Raw genomic sequence first — 13,127 nt, 5'->3', positions numbered from 1 at the left:
CGAGTATTACCATTTCTGTACTGTATGGAGTTCGGGCCCGGTAGGGGTATGTTTGGTGGACGGAAATTGGCGTAAAGTGGGGTCTACGGATATGTTGGTTCTAATTACGTTGACGGAGAGTCAACGGGTTCGGATTGTGACAGCCCCACCTCCCCCTAAGGCGAACCAGAGGGTTCGGCGGGCCGCCTGCCCAGCTCTCGCCGGGACTCAGTCGTTCACTACAATCCTCAAATGAAGTACAAGAATAAAACTCAAATATTACATCAAATTCTCCAAAAATTACATGTCAAAAGCGAAGCGGAAACAATTCCCAACTATACATAAAATGATTCCAAATCCAAACTGTACAAGATATAGGCCATCCAGACATGTGAATAAGCACAACAAGTCCTTCCTTCGCTTTGAGCCCTGTGGAGGGGAATAAAATATTTTTGGGGTGAGCTAGAAGGTCAGCGAGTAACCGGTAAAATCATTAAACAAATATTTTTCACAATGTTGCATTTCGATCATTTCGATGATGTCATGATTCAGAGATCAAATGTTCGTTTAGTGCTCTCGTGAGCCAGGGAAATCATAGCACTTGAACACCCAACGCTCAAATAGATCATTTAACATTAACATTAACATTAAGAGGGAGCCCCTTCTTGAGCTCCAGATAAACATGAACATGAACCATAAACAGAGTGGAGACGTTGGTGTCCAGCACAAGACTTTCCCAGAACTCATTGAAGCCAAATCATGTCATGAACTCACATGCAAACACGCATGATATGCAATCGAGTACATAATGCAAGAAACATTTCACAAGTACTTTGGAAATAGTTTAGGGTCCCTCACCTCCATGGCTCAGAAATCATCCATCAAATATCATTGCCTTGCTCAAATCCAAGTCTTAAATCACAAACTCAATGCAAACAAGTTCCTTCAAAGTTCGGACAGCACTTCCCCTGAATTTGTTAACTTTTCCAGCCATCATGGCTTCATTATTTCCTCATTCCATCCCAAAGGTACACACACAACAACAAGTTCATCCAATAGCCATTTAGAAAGCTCCAAGTAGTACTAGTACAAGTCAAGCTAGGGAAAAGTCCGGAAATGAAAGTTAAGCTCAAAACCAGAAAAACAGTTTTGACGTCATTTTACGGTAATGGTACCAAAGGCGCTATGATTGTCAGATGAAGGTGAAAGATACACCGTTTCGAAGCTAAAATACATGGCTACAACATTTCAGAAGGTCACTCAACCCAGTTTCGAGTGTAACTAGGTCAAAAATGCAAGATACCATACCAGAATCACAAAAACAGATTCACAGAACGCATTCTAGCGGAAACATCATAAATCAGGCTACCTAAGTCAAAATCCAGAAATTCCAAAACCAGCTGAAAGCTAAGAAACAGGGATAAATTTCATCAAAATGCCTCAACAACCAATTCGGAAGCAATTCCAGCCAAAAAAACCAATTACAGGCGCAATTCTTACATTCGGGTAAAACCAGAACAGCAATAGTAATTTCGACTTTTCTCACTCTACGGTACTCCGATTGACCTGAAATTTTGTAGGCACCTCTAAAATATCATTACCTACAACTTTCATGTTTTAAGACAAGGCCAATTAGGCCTCTATCTATGAGCTATAAATTCGGGCAGAATGTTCCTTCACAAAACCTAATTTTCTGAAATTTCTTCCAAAACAGAAATTGATTGCAATTGACCACTTTTTCCACCTCACAGAGTCCTTAAACATCATTTCCAATCATCATATATAACCACACAACCATGTTCATATTAAAACAGAAAAATCCCCAAAAATTATAAAACTTCATCAAGTCAACCACAACTCAAGATATAATCCATCAAACCATCTCTTTAGCCATCACAAGTCACTAATTTAGCATAATCAAGAACAAAGAAAGGATTGCTAGACATGAACCTTGAAATATCAAGAAAGTTGATGGCTTAGTCCTTTGCCTTCTCTAATCCCTCCACCACTACCTTCAATCTTCCTAAACAAGTGACTTTTGTGGAGGAATTTGAAAGTTTAACGGTTGATTCACAAGATTGAGCAAGAAATGGAGTTGGAGTTGAAGGCTTTCTTCTTGTGTTTTTGCTCCAAGAGGTTCGGCCAAGACAAGCTTAAAATGGAGAGAAATTGGTCAATTTTTGAGGTTTAGTAAAGGTGATGCAAATTAGTCAAAGTCCAACTTTGAATAAGAAGGTGACACATGTCACCTTTTGGTTTAAAACTTATCTTTTTATCTCTCCAATACAAATATCTTAACACTTTGTAAAATAATATCACTTAATACAAAATTCCAACAAGTTGTCAAAAATATAATGCATTTACCGCACTTGCGGGTCCCACGTTCAAAATACGCTTTTAATTTCTCAAAAACTAACCGATACTAGAAAAATCATTTTCAAACTATCTTTGCTCATAAACTTTATCTGGGGAATTTTTCTAATAAAGAAAATGTAGAAAAGGCGGGCGATTAAATAAAATAAACACTAGAAAATTAGAAAATTTTCGGGTTCTCACACTCATTCTTTTCGGGGCGTCACACGGATCAAGTACTGCAAATGGAAATCTGGCTCCTGAGAGCCACCCGTATCCTTTCCCTTTGAACCATGGTGTTTAAATGCTTTCCTTTATATCTGGTATATGTATCTGATTGATTCAACGTGAAAGGCCATGATTTTACCCCTATATGTTTACAACACCTCATTGAGCATAAGCTCACCCCTTTCTGTTGCCTTTGTTTTCCTTACAGGGATGTGAACACCTTTTGGAACTGTGATTTTGAAGCCGAGTTGAGCTAGTTTAATATACTTTTGTATAGCTCCTTGATGGTCGGAAAACCTAAAATGTATTTTGTTTTAACACTATCTTTTGGGTGGTAAGTTGGGAACCTTACATGTATAAATGTGATTGGCACTGTTCATGTGCGGCTCCGATATTCCGTTTTCATTTTATGGTTTTGTTCCGTTTGAGCGCGCTAATACCTTCCGAAACGTTTGAGACTGCACATAATCGCGCTAGTAGTCCTGGCGAGAGTTGGGCAGGCAGTCCGCTAACCCCTTTGGTACGCCTTAGGGGAAGGTGGGGCTGTCACACTCATGGTCCGTAGACTCCACTTAACTTTCCCGGTTCACCTTATCAACCCCCGTTGGCCAGTCAACAGCACACAGCAGCTCGAGCGAAACAAAATAACCTAGCTTTCGTCAAAGCTTTAACAAGGAACTAAATCCCAAGTTTAGCTTGGAACTTTCTTCGACCAAGCCCCAACTGGCTCGAATAGTTCGTCTAACCCTTGGAACCGGGGTGGAATCAAGCCCTGAGATATCCGATCTCTCAATAGATGGTATCTCTCAACAAAGTACACAACAAAATACTTATCCCAAACAGCACACAGCAAATGGGTTCAATTCAAGTCATGTAATCACCCCCATCAACACATAGCAAAAGGGTGATACTCAAGTCATGTAATCACCCTCATCAGCACACAGCAAAAGGGTGATACTCAACATAAGGCATGTATTCTCACATAGGAAATCAAAACAAAGGATGGGCTTAGGTCGAGTGAGATAAAGTACACCCTCGCCTAAGTACCCATTTAACATATACAAAGCACTTTAACAATTCCACATCAATAACAACCCAATTACTCACTTGATAAACCTTGGCACGAAAAATGATACAATTCACTGAGTTTGACAGTCACCGTCAAAAGCCTCACAATCTGTATTGACAGATTATATACATACATAAGTGAAACGGCCATACAATAGCAGTTTATAATTTAAACGATCGAATACGATCGAAAACGGTCAAAAATAATAATAAAAAATGGTCAAAAATGACGTTAAGGCCAAAAGAATGTCGAAATTGGCCGAAACGGCTGGAATGATAACAAAATAACAAAAGTAGACCTAAATAGTACAAAACGGCAAAAACGGTTGAGAAATGCACTTGCGCGTGCGTGGAAATGAAAATGGTACAAAATGGGTTACACGATTTTGCCCATAACTGGAGCTGTGATTATCGGATCAAAATGTACTAGATGGTGTCTCGAACCTTAGACGAAAGGTTACAACTTCCATGAAGATACCTCAACCCATTTTTCAGTGCATCCAAGTTAAATTTGCAAAATACAGAACTAGAACTCCAAAGGCTAGTTTATCTTTCTAGTGAAAATTTGGCGGCATGCCCTTTGTGTTTACCCATTTTCCAGCCATTTATGGCTTCAATATTTTTCTCAAACAAACCAAAATTTACACACAAAATAATCTCATTTCAATAGCCGTTCTGTGACGACCCCACTTCTCCCAAGGGCGAACCCAAGGGTATCGGCGGGCCGCCTGCCTAGCTCGCGCCAGGACTCAAAACTTAAAGCAATAAAACTAGATAAATCGAAAGAGCAATATATACAATATATATACAATCCCAAAAGTTACATTTACATCCTCAAAAGTCTCGAGTCAAACCACTCTAATACACTATAACCACAACCAGCAGAAGATAGACCCTAAGAAGGGTCCTTATACAAACCACCAAAACAAAAACAAACATCCTAACTGTTCAACTATTACAAGCCAATCTAACTATACTAGTATATGAACCAAAAGTCCCCGCGTCGGCCCCTGCTAAGGAAAACAAAAGGAAAGGGGTAAGCTATATGCTTAGTAAGTAAACAGGGGCGAAAGCATAAATTTCACGTAACAACAGTTACACAGTAAGAGTAAAGCAAAAGCAGAAAAGTAACATCACATAATAAGGATACAGGTGGCTCCAAAGCCAATTTATATGCCATGCGTGATCTCCTGCCGACACTCCGTCGACGACACTCAATGGTCCGTAGAACTTCACTTGTACACCCACCGACACCTTATCACCCTCACTGGCCAGTCACCTCACAAACTTGCCCGGGCGAACGAAATCACAAACTTGAGCTTGAGTCACAAGCTCGGGTCACAAACTTGGTCACCTTCTCGGTGAACCGGATTCACAAAATTGGTTCATAACATGAACCTACAAACTTGGTGACCTCAGACTAAGTTGGACTGACTTCGACCAAGCCCTAACCGGCTCGAATAGTCCATAAAGGTCTTAGATCGGGCCCACGAACTCACAAACTTTGCAAACTTCACAAACTTTACTCGAAAGTCGCCCCGAGCCACAAGCTCAAGGGTTTTGGTTCCAAAAGGTTCATATACATATGGCAAGTACAATTATACATTCAAATTAGGGTTTAGGTCGAGTGTGATAAAGTACACCCTCGCCTAAGTACCCTTTTCACATATCTCAAACACATAACAAAAAAAAAACACCAAACTGGCCTGAATACTTACTCCAGACTCTGAAATAGCAAACACACGTAGTCGGATAGAAATGAACAGCTAGTAGTGGGCCCCACCAGTTCCGCCCAGCTCACTACCGTCTGAAATAGAAGATTGTGTCACATAATATCGCAAACGGCTACTATCGTGCCTAAAACAAGCAAAACGGAAAAAATGACACGCGCGCACGTAAATATGACGGACGGAAACGGAAACGGCCGTTAGCGGAAACAGCAGATTTGACACTCGTTTCTAGTTTACTCATAAGTTGAGCTACGAATATCGGATTAAGGCGTATGAGATGCCATATCGAAGCTTAAAGGATGAACAACAACTGGTATGAAGACATCCATAACTGAAACTGGAGGCTTCAGTCCCAAATGAACCAAACACAATCACGTACGAAATCTGGCCAATGCACAAATGGTCAGTTCTGAGTGCAAACTGTTTTCTATGCTACACATGGTAAAAAGAGCTGAAAATTGGCAGTTAGATGGTTCATTCCAAATGGAACAACTTTCAATTTTGTTTAGGGTTATCTTTTTCTTTTTTCCAAAGCAACTGATCTTGAGTGGTTGCCTTACAAAAGTATTGGTATATGAATTAGACCGGTTGGTTAAGTTTGGTTCAAAATTTTAGAGGTAGAGAAAACTTGTGTTAAACCAAACCAAGTTGAATTATTAAAAAATTAAAGTGTAAATAATAACAGGACACTTGGCACAATGCTATAGGTGGCATTGGGTTGGCATAGAAAACATGTCACTGAGGATCCCAAGTAAAGGTCGGCAATCCAAATTCGGAACGGAAATTGGTCATCAGGACCAAAACAGATCTGACCAGAAAATGGTCATTTTCACGGGCAGGCCTTGTTTGCTCGGCTATATCTCAGGTTTTATAAATCTGATTCATGAAATTCCAAGGGCGTTAGAAAGCTCTGATATAGGGCTATAAGTTTGGTGTTTTGGTCGCAAGCCCAAACAGCTTGTAACCCAGTCAAATGTGAAGCCAAAGTTCCAGTCGTAAACTGTCCGGATATAAGAACAGTCCTGACATGAATTCTTATTTCGATCATAACTAGAGCTACGGAACTCGGATTTTGACGCACTTTATAGCGTTTCAAAGCTGTGGCCAAGATCTACATTTCTTATGACATAGTCGACACCCAGATCGTACTCTATCAAAATCGAAAAGTCACGGTCAGAAACTTTCCAAAAACGTAACAGAATTTGACGGTCAAAACAGGTCTGAGTATTTCGTTTATAACTCAGGATATACTAATCCGTTTAACCTGAAATTTTACAAGAATATCCAGGACTTAAGGGGCTACAACAATATAGAAGGCCACTCAGTCCAAATCCTAGCACAACTAGGTCAAATATGCAAAATACGAAACCAGAATTACCAAAACAGGTTTGCAAATCACATAAGGCTGTAATGAGTCCAACTCAGTCTATACAAGTCCAAATGCATTGATTCAAAAGGCATATGGTAGCTAAAACATTCCTCTATATTTCATCAGAAGACACCAACATCCAAATCTAAAGTAATTCCAGTCAAAATAGCCAAATACAAAAGCAGTTCTGCCATCCTGATGAACCCAGAACAGCCACAGTAAAATCGACATATCTCGCTCTACACTAATCCACCTGACCTGAAATTTTACAGACACCTCAAAAACATCCATACCTACAACTTTCATGTTTTAAGAAAAATCCAATTAGGCCTCTAACCCTATGATCCAAAACCGGACAGAATAAGGGGTGATAAAACCCTAACTTTCCACAATTCAATCCAAACCCAAAATTGGTTGCAATTATCACTAATTCACACCTACTAGAGTCATTCCCCCTCATTATCAACCATCATAGATGACCACAACATCACATTCATATTAAACCAGAAAATTCCTCAAAAATATAAAAAACTTCACCAAATCACTTCAAATCAAGAAATAAATCACAAATATCATCACTTTAGCCACTACTAAGCATAACTTAAGCATCATTAGGTGTAGGAGTATGTTCAATCATCACTTACCTAGTATACAAGAGAGGAGGAGTTGTAGACCACCTTAGCTCTTCCAAAAACTTCACCAAACTCACCACTAACACCAAATGGAAAGGTTGTATGGAGTAGAAACTAGTTTAGGCAATTGGTTTGGATGATTTGAGCTAGTTGAAAGCTTGAAGTTTGAAGAAGTTTTCTTCCTTCTTGGCAAGAGAGAGGGCCGGCTATGGAGGAGGTAAGAAATGGTAATTTTTGTGCAATTTTTAAGATATTTAACCATTTTGGTCAAAAGTCAAAAACATGAATAGTAAATCATAAAGTATAACCAATAAGAGAGTAACACTTGTCACCTCTTAAATGCATTCTTATCTTTCTTTTTCCTCTCACATCAATCAAATTTCACTCTCTACTTATCTCTTAACACCCGATAAATTTCACACAGTATCCGAAACTTAACCTTATTGGCCGAATTTTTCCGAACTTTTCGCACTAGTGGGTCCCACGTCCGATATACGTTCTTAATTTCTCAAAACCTAACCGATACTTGAAAACTCATCTAAAACCTATATTTACTCAGAAAATTATCTGGGGAAATTTCCAATAAAGAAAAAATGTAGAAAAGGTGGGCGATAAAAACCCAAAACCACCTCACCGATTAACGAATAACCCTCATATCAGCTTACGAACGGACTGGGGCCTCACACGTTCAATAGGCTCAAGGTCATACAAGTACAAAATCAAGCTAACGACATGTGCGGAAATGAAGTTTAACAAAAGACAGATTTGATGTGTTTTTACGTAACGGACACAACTAAGGCTACGTTATCGGATTGAGGTGAAACTTATACCATTTTGAAGCTAAGGCAAAGGGTTACAATTTTGGTGAAGACCACCTAGTCTAATTTCCAGTGTAACCCATTCAAATTCCCAATTCACAGAACCAAATTCCAACTAACCGGCCAGTTAACTGTACTACCTCCAAATGGCCATATCTCAAGTTACCAAGGTCCGTTTAAGGTGTTCTTGGAGGCGTTGAAAAGCTAAGACAAAGTACTAAAACTTTCATGTTTTGTAAAATGGCTAAATCAGCACGGATCATAGTGAATAGACACGGTCAATTGGATGAACTGTCTAACACTGATCACTGGATGCATCCTAGGGCAGTGAGGGTATTTTGGTCTTTTCACAGGCTACGTTGCTCCGATTGGGTTGAAATTTTTTAGAAAACTATAAAACATCATGCTATACAACTTTCATGTTTTATTCTAAGCCTAATTCGGCCTTTAACATCACAAACTGGAACCGGACAGAACTGAGCTACAGTTTTCCAGAAATCTGAAATTTTACGGTTTCAAAGGAAACTTTCTTCATTTCTTGCTTCAATCACTACCACAACCTCTTATATAAACTTAGATACAACATATACTATCCATACAACAAGTATAGGCAGAAAATCATTCAAACCCTAACTCATGTAACTCGAGAACATACACTATATCCATCCAAATCATTATAATAGCTATCATCCACCACAAATTTAAGGTGCTATGCCAAGTTAAGAAAGATTAAGAGTAAGAAATGGTAAATCAGCATTATTACCTTACTAAAGTTACTTCCAAGAGCAGCCCTAGCTTTTCCTTCCAAACTTTCACCAACACACCACTAGCTAAACACTCAAAGAAAGTTTTAATCGGATTAGTTTCTTGTTTCCTCATTTAAGTGACTCAAACTCAAGATGGATTGGTGTATCTCTCCCTTGGTTTTTCTCTCCCTCTCTCTCGGCCAAAGCAAGCAGAAAATGATGAAGAAAGGAAGCTAAATGGTGATAAGAAGGCAAGACAATTTGGTCTTGGTCAAGGCCCTAGATGGGCAACAAGTGGCATCACCAATTTCCACTCATTTTTTTTTCTTTTCCTTGCAAATTTGGTCAACATTTTCGGCCAAAGCTAGCTGAGAATGAGGGGATATTTTGCACAAATATTAATGAGCTTATATGGTAAGAAAGTGGTGATCAAATGGTGTGTTCAATCGGTAGTGCACGGTACACGTCGGTTCGAGCCGTTTTTTCTTAAATCACGTATACTAGGGTTTTTAACTTCTAATCACTAACTTATTATTATCACTTCTAATCATAAAATATTTCCTCATCCAAAAGTCACTCTTACCTACCAAATTTGATCCTCACACCGTACTGAATAGTCACACTACGGAAAAACGTGAAAACCCTAATTCGCTCTAACTTAAAAATGGAAAGGGAAAACCTTTACTTTCATGTTCATTTGCACTTATTGTGGGGTGATTGGGTGGTAGGGCTATTATAAAATCATAAGTTCCAAATAAAAGGGGATTTTTAAGAAAAACGTGAGGGGTTTTACAATTCCATGAATTGAATTTAGGGTTTCAATTAAAATATGAGAAATTTGAGAAAACGGTCAGTCACAAGTGAAACTAGGGTTTTGATTAGACTTTTAGGGTGTGACAGCCCCACTTCCCCCTAAGGCGAACCAGAGGGTTCGGCGGACCGCTTGCCCAGCTCTCGCCGGGACTCAGTCGAACCTCAATCAAATACGAAATAAAACCACAAGATCAAACGAAATAACAATCCAAAACTTAAAGCGAAACTTATATACATTTCTATTTCAAAAGGAAGTACAAATATCGAATATACAAAGGTTCTCAATTCATCATACATCCAGCCCGTGCCAAGCACTAGGGCGAGAACCATTACAAAACAAAAAACTAGACTAGGCTAACCTACACTGGGCTCTCGTCCTTGCTCGCATCTCCCTGTTAAGGAAAACAAAACTAAAGGGGTGAGCTAAAAGCTCAGTGAGGTTCCGAACACAAATTCAACAACAAAGCCAATACATTTACCATCGATAATCAATAATTCAAGAAACATTTACAATGGAAAGCGATAATAACACATCCATTAAAAGGATACGGGCTCATAGGGAGCCATTTGTTCGTTCGTTCGTTCGTTCGTTCTCCTGTCATTCCCCTTATTCCTCCAATCATTTGAAAATGCATTTTTGTAAGTAAAACCCTCGTTCGATCATTCATTTCATTCACCCCCTCCTGGACGTTGGCCAGGCTCCACCAACCTACAAGGTAATACTCGAGTATACCAACGTTCACACCCAGGGTCACCATATCGCCCGACCGAGTCCGCTTGTGGCTCGAGTCGATCGGTAACGAAGGGCAGGGCCCAGTTTAGCCAAAAGGCTTACATCATGCACAACTAATGTATCAATCACTAAATCGCTGAAAATTTCACGTTTCATTTAGGTCGAGCGCGATAAAGTACACGCTCGCCTAGAAAATTCGTTTTGGAAATCATTGGAAACACTTAACACATTATCAAACAATAACAACAAGTCATGAAGTCAAGGAGAATATAACAAACAAGGAACACTCACCTATGTATGCAAAACAATGTGCAAAATATTCTTCCGGATATTATCCTTAGTCACCGAGAAAACCTAAGATTAAACGAGAAAGAATATTACAGCTCATCTAGCACAAACAATTAGGTGAAATCAAAGAAACTCAACAATTGATGAGTAGAACGTATAAAAAGACTTTAAAGTGAAACGAGGACATTTGGACCCGTGGACAAGAATAATTAGGGTTTCGTAGACCAAACGTAAAACCAAACTAAAGACAAGTCGGAATCCAACTAGATAGGCTAAGAAATACTATTTTCGGAATCGTTTATATGGTTCAAAATCATCTCATATTCAAGTAGATATTATACACGAAATGTCTTAATGAAATTCATGAAAAAAAGGAGGTCAAAATACCCAAGAAAATCCTAAACCACTCCTCATTATTTGGGTAAGAGTAAGTACACATTTGGAGTTTCCAATTGAAGAAGGATCATGTTTTAAGATGGAAAACGGTCATAGTATTTGCCAAATGAAAAATATACAAGTTCAAATGGAAACTTAGCCCTCGAGCGAAAATTTGGGCAGCACGCCCTTTGTATTTACCTATTTCCCAGCCATTTATGGCTTCATTGTTTTCCTCAATCAATCCCAACACTACACACAACATAAATAGCCACTCAATAGGCTCAATGTCATATGATTACCAAATCAAGCTAGGACATGTGCGGAAATGACGTTTAGGTTGGAAAACAAAAGGCAAATTTGGTGTTGCTTAGCGGAACTAACACAACTGAAGCGACACTATTCGGATTGAGGTGCAATTTACACCGTTTCGAAGCTAAGAGAAAGGGTTACAATGTTAAAGAAGGCTACTCAGTCCAGTTTGCAATGTATCTAGGTCAAATTTACCAAAACAACCCCAGATTTTCCAGTTCGCAGTTCAACTAGCAGTCCTGATTCATTCAATCATATCTCAGCACATACAACTCCAATTCAAGTGATTCCAAAACCATATGAAAGCTAAGCTACCTGGTTATATTTCTTAAGAATACATCATCAACCAAATCAGTAGTATTCCCGATCAAACTAACCAATTACAGAAGCAGATTATCAGTTTCGGACAGAAACAGGGCAGCAGGGTTATTTCAGTCTTTTCACAGGATACGTCACTCAGATTGGGTTGAAATTTTGTACGAAACTATAAAACATCATTCTGTACAACTTTTATGTTTTAATCCAAGGTTAATTCGGCCTCTAACTAGGAAAAACAGTGCCGGGCAGAATGGGGTTAATTGAAACCCTAATTCCGAAATTTCCTTTCAAAGCGGAAATTTTCCGTAAATAGCCACAATTTACGCACCCTAGCTTCATTCTAGATCATTCCCAACCATCATCCATGGCCAATCAATATTAAACACATAAAAATAGAAAAATCATGAATAAATAGAAAAATTCACCAATCTCAACCAAAAGTCATGAAATCTTTCACCAAATCACATCTTTGACTAACACAAGCTACCAATTTAACATTAGCAAGACCAAAGAATGAACTCCTTAGCTACTCACCTTGCAACTCAAGAGAAGAGCCAACTAAGCACCTTTGTTTCTCAAACCACTTCACCAACTACCTCAAGACCACTTAGCAAAGGGATTTTATGGAGTGATTTGAAGTTTTATCGGTTTGATTTGAAGATTGGAGCAAGATTATGAAGTAGGAAGTTGGAGGATTTTTTTCTTTTCTTGAGCAAGAGGTTCGGCCAAAGGGGAGCAAAATGTGATGAATTTTTGGTCAAATTTTGATTAAATGGTAAAGTAGGAAAGTTAGTCAAAGTCCAAGAATAAATGGCATGGTGACACTTGTCACCTTTTGGCCCTAAAGCTTATCCTTTTTCCCTCCAATGCTAATCCAACAATAATACAACTAAGTAACCTCTAATTACCTCTTATCACCTAGTACATTAATCCCGGTATACAAAATTTAACCTAATTGGCCGAATTTTATCAACTTACCGCACTAGTGGGTCCCACAACCGGTATACGCTCTTAATTTCTCAAAAACTAATTAATACTAGAAAAATAATTCTAGAACTATAGTTACTCATAAAAATTATCTAAAAAATTTTCCTAATAAAGAAAATGTAGAATAACATGCAATTAATTAACATAAAACCTTGAAAATAAGAAAATGTACGGGTTCTCACATAGGGTTTCTAGTCTTTTAAAACAAAACAAGGTTTTAAATCAAACCCAAAAAAATAACTTTTTATCTTCTTCGAAACAAAATAATGTTTTAAAATAAAAATAAACTAAAGAAACCGTAATATCCTCTTTGAGACTAAACAAAAGATGATCCTAAAAGTTGGGGTATCACAGTATTATACTACCATCTAAGGGCTAT

This window comes from Coffea arabica, chromosome 6e (genome assembly GCF_036785885.1).
Source record: "Coffea arabica cultivar ET-39 chromosome 6e, Coffea Arabica ET-39 HiFi, whole genome shotgun sequence".
Classification (NCBI taxonomy): domain Eukaryota; kingdom Viridiplantae; phylum Streptophyta; class Magnoliopsida; order Gentianales; family Rubiaceae; genus Coffea; species Coffea arabica.
This window is presented reverse-complemented; position numbering follows the sequence as displayed.